This window comes from Dermacentor variabilis, chromosome 8 (assembly GCF_050947875.1).
Source record: "Dermacentor variabilis isolate Ectoservices chromosome 8, ASM5094787v1, whole genome shotgun sequence".
Taxonomy (NCBI): domain Eukaryota; kingdom Metazoa; phylum Arthropoda; class Arachnida; order Ixodida; family Ixodidae; genus Dermacentor; species Dermacentor variabilis.
The window spans coordinates 58,622,759-58,637,922 of record NC_134575.1 but is presented as its reverse complement, the minus strand read 5'-3'; the positions used below and the strand labels follow the sequence as shown (position 1 = coordinate 58,637,922).

Here is a 15,164-nt window from a genome sequence, read left to right as displayed (position 1 = left end):
AAACCATTGAGCACGCTTTGAGAATGTTCAAGAGGGTGAAAAGTTGCTCATCAGCACTGAGTCAACAATTGTTAACATTCTACTGTTGAAAGTGGGACATTCCAATAGCAATTGCCGCAGCGTTTCTTTGTAGTGTTCACAATTTTGGAGAATGGACCAAAAGGAAGGAAAGCATCAATCAACCAAAAAACAAATAATCGCAGAGCGCCAGACGTATGATGAACGGAATCTTGCGAAAACGACTCTTGCGCAGAAAAGGATAAAAAGAAATAATTTTCAGATCCCACCCGTGTGAGAATCGGTTCAATAAAGCATTGATCGGTTCCACACGCGCGCTAACGTTGTCGTTATTTTTCCCTCTGCAAGAACCAATGAGTGTCTAAATCGTCCCGAAGCGCTAGCTACCATGAGTGTAGAGTGATACGACTATGAATCAAGTGTGAGTTGGAAGCCTGCCCACTGGTTAGTGCCGGGCCATTGTGCCTCGGGACTTGGCTAAAATTCTAGCATCTGGCGTGTAATTTCTTTTACTAAACAATATTTCGTGTAGAACGCCCGCTGAGTCTACTTAGCAAGACGCAGACTAAACGACGGGCGGATCCACACAGGCAAAGGAAAACGCCAGGAAATAAAAACCTCAAAGACATTATAAATCTGGCGCAGTCAGCCAGGTTTTCTTCATAGAAATGACACCTATGCCCTGCCGGTAATGAAAATGCCTGCCAATTTCGGACCATTCGTCTAGTAAAACTTTTGTGGTGTATCTTTAGTAAGAAAGCAGGGCCTGTATACATTTTCTCGTAACGCGTATGGCCGTGCAATGTGCCGTCAGGCTCCTATTACGTGGATGGCACATTTTTTTCCTTGCCACAGGTGGCAAGTGAAAACCACGTTTTAGTCCTTAGTGCACCAGAGCCTTGTTTCCATGTTGGCGGTGAGGCTCATTTCGAGCGCAACTGGTAACCCTACCTTGACAATTATTATTGATTGCTAAAGACAGGAAACTGCCTCACAGTTTGGTTTAGATCATCCATCATGCTGCAGCTCGAGCTGACTGTATTGCGGGCACATATACCGTCAAATACTTACATTATCTTCGAGTGGATTCCATCCCAAGTGCTTCCAATTCATGGGTACGTCCTGCGGCTGGGCCCGAATTTAGCTGGAAACAAAACTTAATGCCAGCTAATGAAACTTTGCTACATGTCCTTACGTGTCCTTCAAACTAAATCCCACTGGCTCGCATCCATATCGTCGAATCCGTGCCAACTGTTTGGGAGGATGAGGTCGTAGTTTCCTTGCATGTTTGACCACGAGGATCCAGTTGGCTCGTGTCAGTCACGTCAAATTCGCACCACTCCTGGCAGATTTCATCAGATGTCTCCTCGTGTTCTTGCATTGTTGTCCAATTTCAGCTATTATCCCCATCGTCAAATCTGCGCCATATGTATGGGCGACATTGCCTCGCAGATCCCACGGACTACTGGAAACTGATTCCAACTTGATTAATGTTCTTAACTTCTGGCCAGCTATACTGCAGCAAAGTAACTCATAGATCTCTCCATTTCCTTGAAATGGGATCCAACTGGCTCGTATTCAAATCCTCGTCAGCTATTCCAGTAAGCACTGTCACCATTTCCCCACGTCCTTGAAGTGGGATCAAACTTGCTTGCATTCACCGCATTCCCGAATTGGTTCCACCATTCTGGCAAAATGTGCTGCTTGCCTTCGGCCAGAACTCCGGCTCGCATCCACATTCCTGAATCGGCTCCAGCCGCTCCAGCAAAGTCCATTGCGGGTCCTTCCAAGTCCTTGCCACCCAATCTTTCTCGCGAAATCTCGATCGCCAGACTGCGCCAGGCACTGCGTAAGATGGAACGACATTCCCTCTTGAACAGCCACGGACTGCCATCGAATAACTAATCACCTCACTCTCTCTCTCACTGCATCACACTCGCTATAATGGTGCCCCCGCCAGGAGTGGGCGTCGTCGCGTATGCAGCGAGCTGTTATTGACCCAGCTGCTTTATGGCGGTACTAGGTAATGAATTCGATTCCGATCGGCTGGTGATGCATAAAGAATAAGTGAGCATCGGGCACGTACTTGGGCTCTACTCTCCGCTGACTCGCTCGATGGTTTTGTGGCTTGGTAGCTCCAAGCCGTGGAGAAAGTTGTTGGCGAGCGTTTGCTCTGCGTGGATCAGATTGGTGTTCAGTCCTGGCAGTGCAGCAGTGGGAGCGGCGCGGTTTCTATTAAATCCATTAAAGCCATTGTGCATTGTTCCTGTTCTCAGGGCTGTACGCGTTCCGAATAACGAGCTTTGTCAGAATATTGGTTAATTCCCACGGTGATAAGCAGGGTTAGTAGTAAAGCAGTAACAATCAAATGGTCAAAACAAAGCTCGAAGCAAAGTGTGCAGCGTTCGAGAACGGAATGCCAATTACACGAAAGCACTGGACGCTGGCCAAGTGATGGCACCCAAGAGCTGCACTGTCTGAATAGTTTGACCAGACGTCCGGGCTCTGCGAAGTATGAATCAACATCTATCAATGACTGTTGCAGGGTATGTACGGAGAATCGAATCAGATCCTACATTCAACTGATTTACCCGTTCAGATGTGCGCTTGCATCTATATGCTAATTCGTTTCATTTCTGACTCAATATTTCAAGTGAAAGACACAACGCTGTAACCACCGTGCCCGCGGCCAGCACATTTTTATGTTAGAATTAAGTATCCTTCAATGTTTTGAGCATGTTCAAACCTAATAATCGATCACTAGGAAGGCTTCAGCATCGATGGCAGGGAACAGGAAAAAAAAGTTTGAGTTCCGAACACGTAACTCTCCATGTTCGTTTCCATCGGTGCTCGGGTGGCGCAATTAGTACATGACCGGGGTAGTTGGAGAAGCATCATCATCATCATCATCATCATCATCATCATCATCATCATCATCATCATCATCATCATCATCATCATCATCATCATCATAATCATCATCATCATCATCATCATCATCATCATCATCATCACCACCACCACCACCATCATCATCATCATCATCATCCTGGTTATGCCCACTGCAGGGCAAAGGCCTCTCCCATACTTCTCCAACTGCCCCGCTCATGTACTAATTGTGGCCATGTCGTCCCTGCAAACTTCTTAATCTCATCCGCCCACCTAACTTTCTGCCGCCGCCTCCTACGCTTCCCTTCCCTTGGAATCCAGTCCGTAACCCTTAATGACCATCGGTTATCTTTCCTCCTCATTACGTGTCCTGTCCATGCCCCCCCATTTCTTTTTCTTGATTTCAACTAAGATGTCATTAACTCGCGTTTGTTCCCTCACCCAATCTGCTCTTTTCTTATTCCTTAGCGTTACACCCATCATTCTTCTTTCCATAGCTCGTTGCGTCGTCCTCAATTTGAGTAGAACCCTTTTCGTAAGCCTCCAAGTTTCTGCACCGTAGGTGAGTACTGGTAAGGCACAGGTATTATACACTTTTCTCTTGAGGGAGAATGGCAACCTGCTGTGCATAATCTGAGAATGCCTGCCAAACGCGCTCCAGCCCATTCTTTTCTTCTGATTATTTCCGTCTGATGATCCGGATCCGCGGTATCTACCTGCCCTAAGTAGATGTATTGCGTTACCACTTCCAGAGAATTATTGGAGAAGTATGGGAGAGGCCTTTGCCCGGCAGTGGGCGTAATCAGGCTGATGATGATGATGACCCAACGACATCGACATCTGCGGAACTAGCTGCTCTTTGCGTTGCACTTTGTTTCGTAAATCGGGAACCACTTCTATAATGGTCAATCTTCAGTAACTCAAAGGCAGCCCTACAATCTGTGCTATCAGCTCTGCGTCGCAGACCATACGAACAGCTCGTATTCGATATTAGATGCCTACTCAATAAATCACATGAGAAAGCACACCACGTGACGTTTCAGTGGTTGCCAAGTCACTGCGGCGTCATAGGAAACGAAGACGCCGACAATGCTTCTCGGGCAGCTCTTGAAGACACACAAGAAGAGGCTATACCTCTTTCACGGTCCGACACAGCCAACAGACTTTGACTACTTGCACAGGAGATCGCGCTCTCCCTATGGTGCACACCAAGCAGCCAGACAAACCGGAGCAATCGTCAATACCACCTGCCCTCTTTGATGCATCTCCGCATGCCAACTGGACCCCGCCGAAGAGAGGCCCCTCTGCTTTATCGCTTATGGCTAGGGGTGGAATTCACGAAATCTCACTCATTTCGCATTGGAATGGCCGAAAACGCTCTCTGGAATGCCTGTCTTTGCGATGAGATGCTAGAATACAGTCTGTGCGACTGTTTTTTCTGCAAACCTCTCATGCATCCTCTTGAACGTCAGAGCCAGGGTAGCGAGTTGCTGAGAATTAATTTTGACCCTCTATGGTTCTTAAAAGCCTAACTGGTTTCAACTTTACGGTCAATTCTGCCTTTCGCCGCCATAAAAACTGTACGGCAGGGGCGAGGGATCAAGCTCACGACATCGGCACAAACAAGGGAAAATGATTTGGGAAGTTTCCGTAAAGAACACACGGGACGAAGAAAGAGAACACGAAGGGGTCCGTGCGTTCATCCCGTGTATTCTTTTCGGTACGTTGCCAAATCACGATTCACTAACTGGATTACGCCAACACTCTTCCTCTTCTAAGTTACAAGGGAACATAGTGCGCGTGTTCTTCGTGAGTTGCCTGTGTCATCGCAGGATTATACCTTTCGAGTTTCATCGTGCAAGAACTTACAGCTTCAAGTGCCATATAATGCAGTGTTATTTATAATTTTTTAGCACTTAAATACATGAAAATGCCTCATTCCGCACTGCAGAACTTCAGAACCTCGTCAGTCCTGCTCTTTCGTATATAAGTAAAACAAGTTTTAGAGCTCTACTTGGTCAATTGCTGAGGTACGTTGTGTTACTGAAGACATGGTCGTTCCGATGTAAAACAATCACTGTTTGGCATAGGAACAGAGGTGAAGTGTGCGGAAGCATTGAAAAAAAACAATGCAATTTTAGGTTTCATAATATATTTTACAGGCTTCCTAATTATGCATGGTTACTTAGCGTGCCGGTTGTTCTACGTGGCATGCAATAAGGTCATATTCCTGATAAACTCTTTGAGCCTTGGTTCACCAGCACAGGATAAACGGAATGCTTTTCCACGTAGAGTCGCCCACATTATGAAGCACATAACAGCGGTCCTAACCTAACCAAACCAAAATTCAGTATCCCTGCATGCATATGACAATAACGCGTTCTAGTCCTTCAAAGCAATTTGTGCTGTACTGGCAGCTGTTCGGGAAAGCAAGTTTTGAGCAAGTTCGGGAAAGCAAGAATGAAGCGTATCAACTTCATAGTGGAAGGGGGCAATAAGTGAAGGTGTTAGACGGATATTTCACTGCACTATGGATTGCAGTGCGTTCTTTGCTTCAATTCTAATGAGAATGACTTGTTTCGAAGCGCGATGACGATCGTCGGATTGTTGCGCAACAATGAAGTACAGCGATTAATTCCCGTCGTCGTACACTGGCAAGGCGTAACCGTGCTTAAGGCATACTTTCGCAGTGCCCGGATAATGTCAGCTCGAAGGAAGCGAGCTCTTTCTCGGCTCTGGCAGTCACGCAATGTTTTGTAAGCGCACGTGAGACAATGCATGATACGAAACACCGATAAGCACGAACCGTTGTGCAGTAATCAACCCGACTGGGCGAAGTGCTTTCAGTACGTGACCCTTGTGCAGGATCGATGTGTCAGCAACCGCGGAGATTGTCTGCAATCCGAAAGAAAGGAGTTGGTGACGTTGAGGGCAATATGGCAAAATTATTTCTTGAGGATGATTGAACGATTGTTCAGAATATTGATGTGGAGATATGAAGCGAGAAAGGCAAACGTGAAACGTGGACGAACAAGCAAACAGACAAGCACACGCACGTACCCACACGCACAAGTAAAAGGAAAGAAGCAACAGGAATGGCTAGATTGAGTTGGAATGACTAGATTTGGTTATTCGGGGTAAATAATCTTCGTCGCACGCAAAGTGAAATAAAAGCACTTCAAAGCGGGTTTGTGTGTCTCTTTCAACTATGTAACTTGTTGGACTGGCAGTTTGAAGTTCGAAGAATATACCATCGTTTCCTGCGTGTTCTGTGCAGGCAGACGCGATCAGTTCAAACATCTAGAACAAGGGATTCTCTACTTCTGCCCCATTCCTGATGTCTTAGCTTCGTGCCACCGATTCGAAACCCAAGTCAATACGTCACATTTCCTTGAATGAACAAGCAAATCTAGAACAAGCTAGCAAACAAGGAAACACACAAACAAACAAGAACCAACCAACCAAACAAACAGATATAGATGCAGCCATGCATATGACTAATACAAAACAAACGACTGAACCGAATGGAAACACAGGCATCACGACATTTGTCCTGTGGATGTCATCTGCAAGCAGTGTCGAGCTGCTCCCGTGTCGTCTGCTTCAGGGAAAGCAAGTCTTAAGGCGTCGTCTGCCGCGCTAGCTTTTTGCTACTTCTTGACTTGGTCGAGCGGTGGCCCTAGTTGCAGCGTCTTCGTCGTGCGTCTGAGGCGTGGGGCGACGTTTAGACCCGGCACTCGTATGATTTTCTTCCCTTTCCCGCGAGGCGTCGCTGCAGCACGCGCAGAACACGCGGCAGCTCCGGCAACGGCACGACAGTCAGGTGGGTGTTGCCGCATATGCTAGTCACGGAGGAAAGCTGGATCTCGCAGTACGGAGTCGACAGGCTGCATTTGGAAGTCAGGCACGCCTACATGCGCGCACATTGACCAGCGACAAGGATGTCAGCGTGACGAATCGAGGCCGCTGTTTTCTCTGAGACGTTGTACATACGCTACTCGATTTAGCTGCGCAAAGATCAGTGCCCCTCTTGCAGGGCTTCTCTGCTTGCTCTTGGTAGGTGGCAGTACACTGCGGGTGAGGGCGAGGGAGGGCAGAAACTGTGTCCCACTCACAGTCGGTAGCATGAACGCTGGAGACTCTTCCAAGCCTCAGCATCGCGACAGTCAACTGGTTCAGATGACAGCATCTGTTTGTAAATGATCCAGCGAGAGCACGTTGCCTCAAGTGAAGGGCAGTATAGTTTGCTGTGATTGCTTGTACATATCTTTCTCGCCCGAAGCCCCGAACGGCTGTTTCTTTAAGTGAGCGTTGCCATGGCGAGAAACAGGTCCCTAAAACCGAACCGTCCTCCCCTGACGGCTCGTATAGGATAGCTTGTTGGTACGGCATATCTTATTTTGTTGTAGCGCAAGCTGAACGAGAAGGACAGAGACGCAGAGCAAGGTCACCCAGTTTCTGCATAAGGAACAAACTTCTGGCTTGTACAGCTTGTTCACTGAAGCAACGTGTGGTTTTGTTCATATGAACCTCATTTCTCCTCTTCACTTAGGTGGTGTGGTAGATCAGTGGCTATGGTGCTGCGCCCCTGAAGACGAGGTTGTGGGTTCGATGCCGACCTCAGCGGCCTCGTTTTAGTGGACTCTAAATGCCAACAACAACAAAAGAAGACGCTCGTGTACTTAGATTCAATTGCACGTGGTATTGTAGTTACCGCTGGAAGTAAATTAACGAAAATTAATCCAAACTTAAGTATTCACCTTGACGCCACTTCTGGTCGGACACACAAAAATGGGACTCTAGTTAGACTCCCTCAACCAATGGGGCCAACGAAATAAGACTTATTAGGGCCACCCGCACTAGCTGCCTTCTAGCTCTCTAGCTCTCTAGCTAGAGAGCTAGATCACTAGCTGCCTTCACTCTAGCTGCCTTCCTTTCTCTCAGACTCGGTGAATCGACTTTTCCGAGTGTCCTTGGCACGATGGCCAGTGGTGGAAACAGCGCAGCCTAATTTGAGAGTCTCAAGTTTAGACGAAGCAGCCGAAGAAATGGCGGCGATGAAGCATTAAGGTGCGCATCTTAAGTATAACACAGCGAATGTCCAATCAAGTGAATGACAGCGCGCTGTGAAAGAAACTCAGAAGTTTGTGAACTCTCACGAAAAAGGGAGAAAATTGGCACAGAAGTTATCGTTATGGACGAACACAAATAACACCTCTGGTTCTGTGTATTGTTGGGGCTCGTTTTCGTGCACTTACGCGCATTTTTGTTTCCGCGTTCAGTCGCCTGTTCGAAACGAAACAGCCGGCTTTGGACACGGCCTCACCGCAGACAGGTAATTCAACAAGGTGTAGGGACCACAACAAGTCGCTAGAAGCCCTTTCCGCGGCAATTTTCGCGGAAACAGGCAGACAAGAAAGAAAAAAAAAACAAAGGAACAAAAGGAAATCTGCCCTCAAGTAGTCGTCGTGACCGACGCGCGGAAGTGACCGCGGTGCCGCCACGTCTCGCATTTCTTTCTTCTCGGAAATAGAATTATCTTCGGCACTAACAGCGTCGGGTGGAGCGCCGGAAGTCGTCCGCCCACTTTTCTTCTTTCCGGGGAAATGGGCGGCTGATATCTCCTTGCGTCGCCGAGGCTGCTGGTGCGAATCGGAAAAAGACGCACGACCGAGTTAATCTTCTCGCACGTGCGCGCATACATACAGAGTTCGATTCCGCTTACCCGACCGGTGTGCGTGGATCAGCGGTTGTGCGGCTGCTTGCTTGATGCTGGGCGCGAAGGCTCGAGGGTTCGGTGCTCGGGTGCGGAGCGAGGGACGTCGCTAGCACTTCAAATGTGGAGACATTAATTCTGTTAAGTGTTCGCGAAGACTTGTTCCTGCCGAGTTATGCTTTGCGTCTGTGTGCGAATTTTAGCACTGTAATTGCTATGTTCTTTCTCTTGTTCGTTGTGTTAATTTTTTTTTGGAGAGCACGTATATGAATTAAGAAGAGCAGCCGACACCATACCACCAAGCAGTCGGGAACGTCTTCCCGAAGAAGAAGAAGATGATAATAATAATAATAATAATAATAATAATAATAATAATAATAATAATAATAATAATAATAATAATAATAATATATTGCCACTTTGTAGCGGATACAGAGAGGTTCAGGCCCGTCAAAGCCAACAGGAGGCTTGAAAGACTGGGCCCGGCAGTTTACGGCAGCGGTAACAAAATGGCAATAACAAACAGAACATTGATTGAAAGGAACAATAGGGTCAGCTGAAGAAATAGAAAAAGAAAGCAATCACGAAACCAGTACCAAGGATAGCAGTGCCAACTCCAAGGAAACAACACTCAAAATATATAATCTCATACTTCTGAGCTCAACCGCAGATAATTCAACAATCAACACAACGTTCTCAAATGCTTTTTTAGGTTCCGCATAGAGGTTACAGTAAAAACTTCTTTTGGTAAGCCATTAAATATGTCAGGCACATAAGCACACCGTCTTGCCTTTCCATACTTTGTTAAGCTCCGCGGTACATAATATTGAATGGTCCTTAGCAATTTCCGGTCAGCATCATATATAATTAAAAAAGTCTGAATTCCAAAAGTGGCGCTGCACAACCATTTGAAGAACCGTGAGAGAATGGAACAAAGGTAGACGTAAGAACCGGAAAATGTCCGTCCGGCCCGGATGGGATATGTTATTTACACAGAATGCTGTTTAACATGTTTATTAAGATGCTGTCAATTCGGCAATGCCAACGGCAAGGACATGGCGCAATAAATGTGATTCCATATCTAAGAACACTATACGCAAGTGTATATTATACTTTTCTTCACATACATTGGAGCCAAAGATGTGATATTAAAGAGTAGCCATGAAACTTTCCGTAGCCTGGCACAAACGTAAGCCAAGTGGTCATGCCATGATAAACTGCTTTTAATAATAATAATAATAATAATAATAATAATAATAATAATAATAATAATAATAATAATAATAATAATAATAATAATAAAACTGAATGATGGCCAAGATTATTTCAATGTCACTCACTAAAAGGACCCTCATAGGCAGACTGTAGGTTTCATTTTTCTTTTCACGCCTTTTAATTTCTTCCACATTATTGACAGCAGGACGAACAACTATATAACAAGTGCTCAGTGTAGAGAAACGGAATGTTGGTAAAACATAAGAAATACAGTAAGGAAATACAAGATCTAATAGCTAGGCAGGGAAGCGTAAATGAGTGCTATGTATACGAAGGAAAAGGAATACTATAATTGCGTTAATCAACCTAAAATGAATTTGCTCGTCGCTAGTCAAATACCTTCTGTAGTTTCTTATTGATTTAGTCGGTTATAGGTGGTGCCACATAAGCCTTGAACTACGGTACCTCTTTGTGTACGTTTACATTAAATGTACAGCATTGCGCGAAGCTATAGGGGGCAGCAGGCTCTCCGTAAAAACTCAATTTCTTTGTAATGCACTCGCGCAGGCTGTAATTGAAGAGTGCAACTGAAAGTTAGCAATGCCAAGTTTCGAATTGCGGTTATCAATTTCGAATTGCAATTCGTAGGCAGAGAGAGCTTGGGTCAGTATTTACGACGTCAATGTGTTCCTAGGTTGAAAATGAACTAAACAGGGTTAAACGCAATCTGTCAGTACTGCTTCACCGTTTCAACTGTGTCCCGTCTCCAAAACTTGGATCACGTGACGTATAACGCCGGGTGGGCTCGATCATAGCGCACCTAAAGATACAAGCCTTCTCGGCTCGCCTTTGCATGCTTGTCCGTCGACCCTGACGACCGCAGCAGAAGACCTCTAATATACGACGCGCCGCCTGGACTAGACGCAGCCATGGCTGGACTACAGGACCAGAAGCGCGATCGCTTCCTCTAGCCTGACCGAGGGGCAGCGCGGGATTGATCACGTGACCGCAAACCTTGCGCGCGTGGGGAAAGCGGCGCGCGCCATGTGACCGTGGAGGTTCTTTCCTTCCTGCATGAGAAAGCAGTCTTCTCGGCTCGCCATCGCCTGCTCGCCCCTTGCTCCCACAGGGGTTCACGTGACCACAAATAGGGGACACACGGGCCGTTCATCTTGCTCGCACGTAGACCTTGCTCGTCACCAGCACCTCGGTGAAGATGGCGATGGCTAAAACGCGCCTAGAGTATCCGTATAATTGCCATCGTAGTAGTAAAAAAAAAAGAAAAAAGAATATATATATATATATATATATATATATATATATATATATATATATATATAGTCATATCATAAGAAGCCAACAAACATTGACACCAAGGACAACATAGGGGAAATTACTTGTGCTTAATAAATGAAAATAAAGAAACGAAGAATTAATGGAAATTAAAGTGGATGAAAAAACAACTTGCCGCAGGTGGGAACCGAACCCACAACCTTCGCATTTCGCGTGCGATGCTCTACGAATTGAGCTACCGCGGCGCTGTTTTCCCATCCACTTTCTTGGGTATTTATGTGTCCTAGTAGAACCCTGGGAGTGTTAGCCAGCGCCACCACACACAGACCTTGGCGACGGACGTGGGACGTCCTTTTTTGCCGCAGGCGTCACGAGAACGTGATCTCTTTTGGGTGAAGGCAACTGGTCAATAAACCCACATATGCTACCTGAAGGCATCAATGTAGCCGGATTCGAGACCCTCGTTATGAATAAACGAGAAGAAAGGGGGTTAACCGAGGGTCCCTATCAACCGAGGGTTAACCGATTTTAGTTTACGGTTTTACTTTTGTGATCATTCCTTCCACTCCTCTTTGCCTCCTACTCGTGCCCTCTGAATTTCTTTCCTTTCGGCTGGCGGGGCAGCGATTAGCACCCCGTACCGTGAGCCCCTTTCGCTGTGTCGGACGAAACCGTCAATCACGCCTCCGTCTTTCCAACGCCGACGCCGACGACCTGACCCCGTGCAACAGACGGAAGGAAAACGAAACGAAATGGCCGCGTAAGCGCGAGAAAAGAGCGCCTCTTTTATTTTTTCCCCCTCACGCACGTATGTACACTGTACTTCAATTTGCGGCGCTCGCGCTAACGCCGAGGCCGCAAACATTCCAGAGTGAGAGCGCGTGTCAACACCGGAGCGGCTAACACGGCCGCCCATCGACCACAAAAGCGCCGCGCCGTCGCCGCTTAGGCCTCACCCGAACCTCTCGGCGGTATCAAACCATTCATGGTGGCGGGACAAAAGCTTGTCGCTCGTGGAGACTGCCCGAGAGCCTTCAGTCTATGTATTTCCCCATCACCTCGTCGACGCCGTAATGCCGAGCCTCTCTAAACGGCGAGGGCTGCCCGGTGAGACGAAACAAGAAAAGAGACGCGACGTTGATCCCAGCTCGAACTTCTCTGCAGCGCGCGGCGGCTATGTGGGCGAGCCTTTCACTTCCTCGCGTAGCGGGAAGAACACGCGCGCTTCTAATTAGCCAAGATGGCGGCTTGTGCTGGTAGTTGCGTATATACCGCGCGTCTCGATGACACGGTCGCCTTCTGCGAAGGAGCGTGACCGTTCTTACGTCAGCGTTTGGCATGCGAGCCGACAGAAAAGGGCCCTGCGGCAGAGTGGGGAGGGGGGGGGGGGCGTTGCAGTGCTGGCTTCTCTTGTCACAGGAGGGTGCTGTGCGCGGAGGGCAGACGCGCTTTTCAACCGTCGTCGTCGTCATCAGCAGTGCATTCATGCCCGAAGACGTCGTCTGTGTGCACCTTCACTGGCGCGGCAAAGACAAGAACACCTTCGGGCCGGGGGAACGACGTAGTGGTGCGGTTGAGGGCAAGTGAAAATAAACAACTGTGGCGGTGACGACGGCGTGCTCGGGACTGGTCTTTTGTAAAGAGCGGTGAAGAAGAGAGGCGCGAGCCAGAGAAGATTGGCAGGCAACCCCGTTGGAAGATGTGGGTCACCATACGTCGGCGTGTGCAAGTTAGGACTAACCACGTGGTGCGCCCTCGCCAACCTCTCTCGCCCTATGCGTCCTCCGCGATCACGCTCGCATTTATTTTTCGTCGCCGGCGTTTGATTTCTGTGGCTGCTTGTCGTTTTCATTATGGGGTATTCCGACAGCGAAAGTGTTTTCGGGTCGGGCTAACCTCAGCATCGATGTCCACTTGCCTCTGACAGTGACTGAGCTGTGTGTCCTTAAGAGTCGATCGCAAATAGTAGACCTCACTTCAGTGAATAGGAAATACCTTTGTCACATACCACTATCGATAACAATATGGAAAACCAACTACCCCGCTCACACACCTTGCTCTATACCCTGTGTTGCTTCCCAAAGTCCAAATTAAATAGACTTCATGCCACGCGGTGCATAGATATCGCTTTGGCACACGTGTGCGTTTACCAGCCCCAAGTATGATCCGTAAAGGTTGCGAAATCTAAAAAAAAGAAAAACCGTTGTTCACGCTCCTGGGACGTCATCAGTGAGCCTCGTAGGCTCCACAGTGCTGCACGCAGTGACTACACCACTCATTTAGCAACGATGATCTCGCGCGTGCTGTACTCTACACGAGCGGGCGCCATGTCGTTCGCGACATTTGCGCAGCCGGTGTTCAGCAGAAGCGCCGTCGACCTTACGCTGAGTTCAGCTTTCCTCGATGGCATGCGCAGAAGAGCGCATGCTCTGTGGCAGCAAGAAACAAGAGAAAATTTCGTACACCGAGTACACGTCGCAAAGCCACTTGCAGCGAAGGCCTCCGTAGGCATTCGTGCCCGTCTGCTTTAGGCGGATCGCGCGCGCCTTCTGCAGCGCGTACAGACCAGCAGACGACCGCCGAATTAATTCGGCACGCGCGCGCAGTACCCGTCTGCTGCTGCGGGCTGACCTCGATGCAGAAGACACGAGAAGAGCGCGATTGCCTGCGTTTTGGTAATCGCTGCTCTTCGCTCAGCTTGCAAAACGCGTGCTTTCATCTTTGATTGCTGGTAGCTTCGACGCACCTACAGGGTGCACGTAAAGAGCGTCTATTCGTGCCGGTGGCCGCAGTTCGCGATGAGTATGTAACTGGGTAACGCAAGGGGAAGCGATCACGGATCATCAGACAGCTAGGCACGAGGTTCTATTTCCGTGTGCACGCGATATGACCTCATACGCCGGGGGTGGACATTCCTAGAGCGCGTACTTGAAATTCTAATTACATTGCGTTTCGACGTCGAAATATACGCAGTCGTCTGGTTCGTCATTGTACGGACGATCTCGATTAGGTCACCAAGCACAATTAACCGCATAATTCCGGCAGAAGGTATAACGGTACGCCAACAAGTCCGGAGGTGACGGAGGGCTCTTTGCTACCAGTCAAAGTTGCGACTCATTATTATTGGTATAGAATTCTAAAGCATACGTCGCACACCTTGAAGGGCTCCTTGCGGCAGAGAACATTTAAATTGTAAGATTCACCTTTTTACATGCAAAACATAGACCTCTAAACTGTAATTTATGCGCTCGATAATACGCACAGTCCCAAGATCTGCCATCCCAATGAAGCAGTTAAACAGGCATAGCCCGCACAGTAAGATGCACGCAGAGAGTATTACTCTCTATATTTAGATTTATTGCACTGCATATATTAGGAAGCCGAAATTCTCAACAATGAACGATTATTTGAAGAAAACTACTGGCCTTTTGTGAAAAATTTCGCGATTCCGTTAGTTTCTGTCCAGCTATGCAAATCACGTATAAGAGCGTTTTTTACCGCTTTCCAGAGAGCATGCGCAGGAACCTTTCATGAATGAGGTGCTATCAAAGTAGAGTGGCCTTAGGAACTGAGATTCGAATGCCCGGTTTATTATCCGGAGCATCAGAATAAGTCACTTCGTCATTTGGGTCACTATGCCAAGGAAGCGGGAGAAGTCCCTGCTTCGCCTCGTAACACGTGATGCCACAGTGCAGTCTATCAAAAGCCGAAAATTAGTTCTTGTTTAATATAGACGGACCGTGTCACTATAACCATTTGGAATTTTACGCTACATTTCTTTTCGCTTTATTTGCTGCGCTTCACCTTTCTTTCCACCCAGTTATCTTCAAAAGCCTACATTAAATTAACGACTACGACGATACCGCAATGCCGTGGGTTCAGTGGTATTCTATTTAGCTGTGCGTCAAAACTTTTCGTTGGCATCTAGCGCCACATAACATGCGCGACTCATAACCGCAAGCATGGGCTGTTCATCCGTGCCAGAGAGAGAGAGAGAGAGAGAGAGAGAGAGAGGGGTAGAGATGGAATCCTG

General features: G+C 47.6%; 1 protein-coding gene across 1 annotated transcript in view; it reads left to right on the top strand.

Annotated features, from left to right (window-relative positions):
• Cht7 (chitinase 7) overlaps nt 1-15,164 on the top strand; it is a 200,205-nt gene that overhangs the window by 135,458 nt on the left and 49,583 nt on the right. The gene's annotated exons all lie outside the window — the stretch shown is intronic.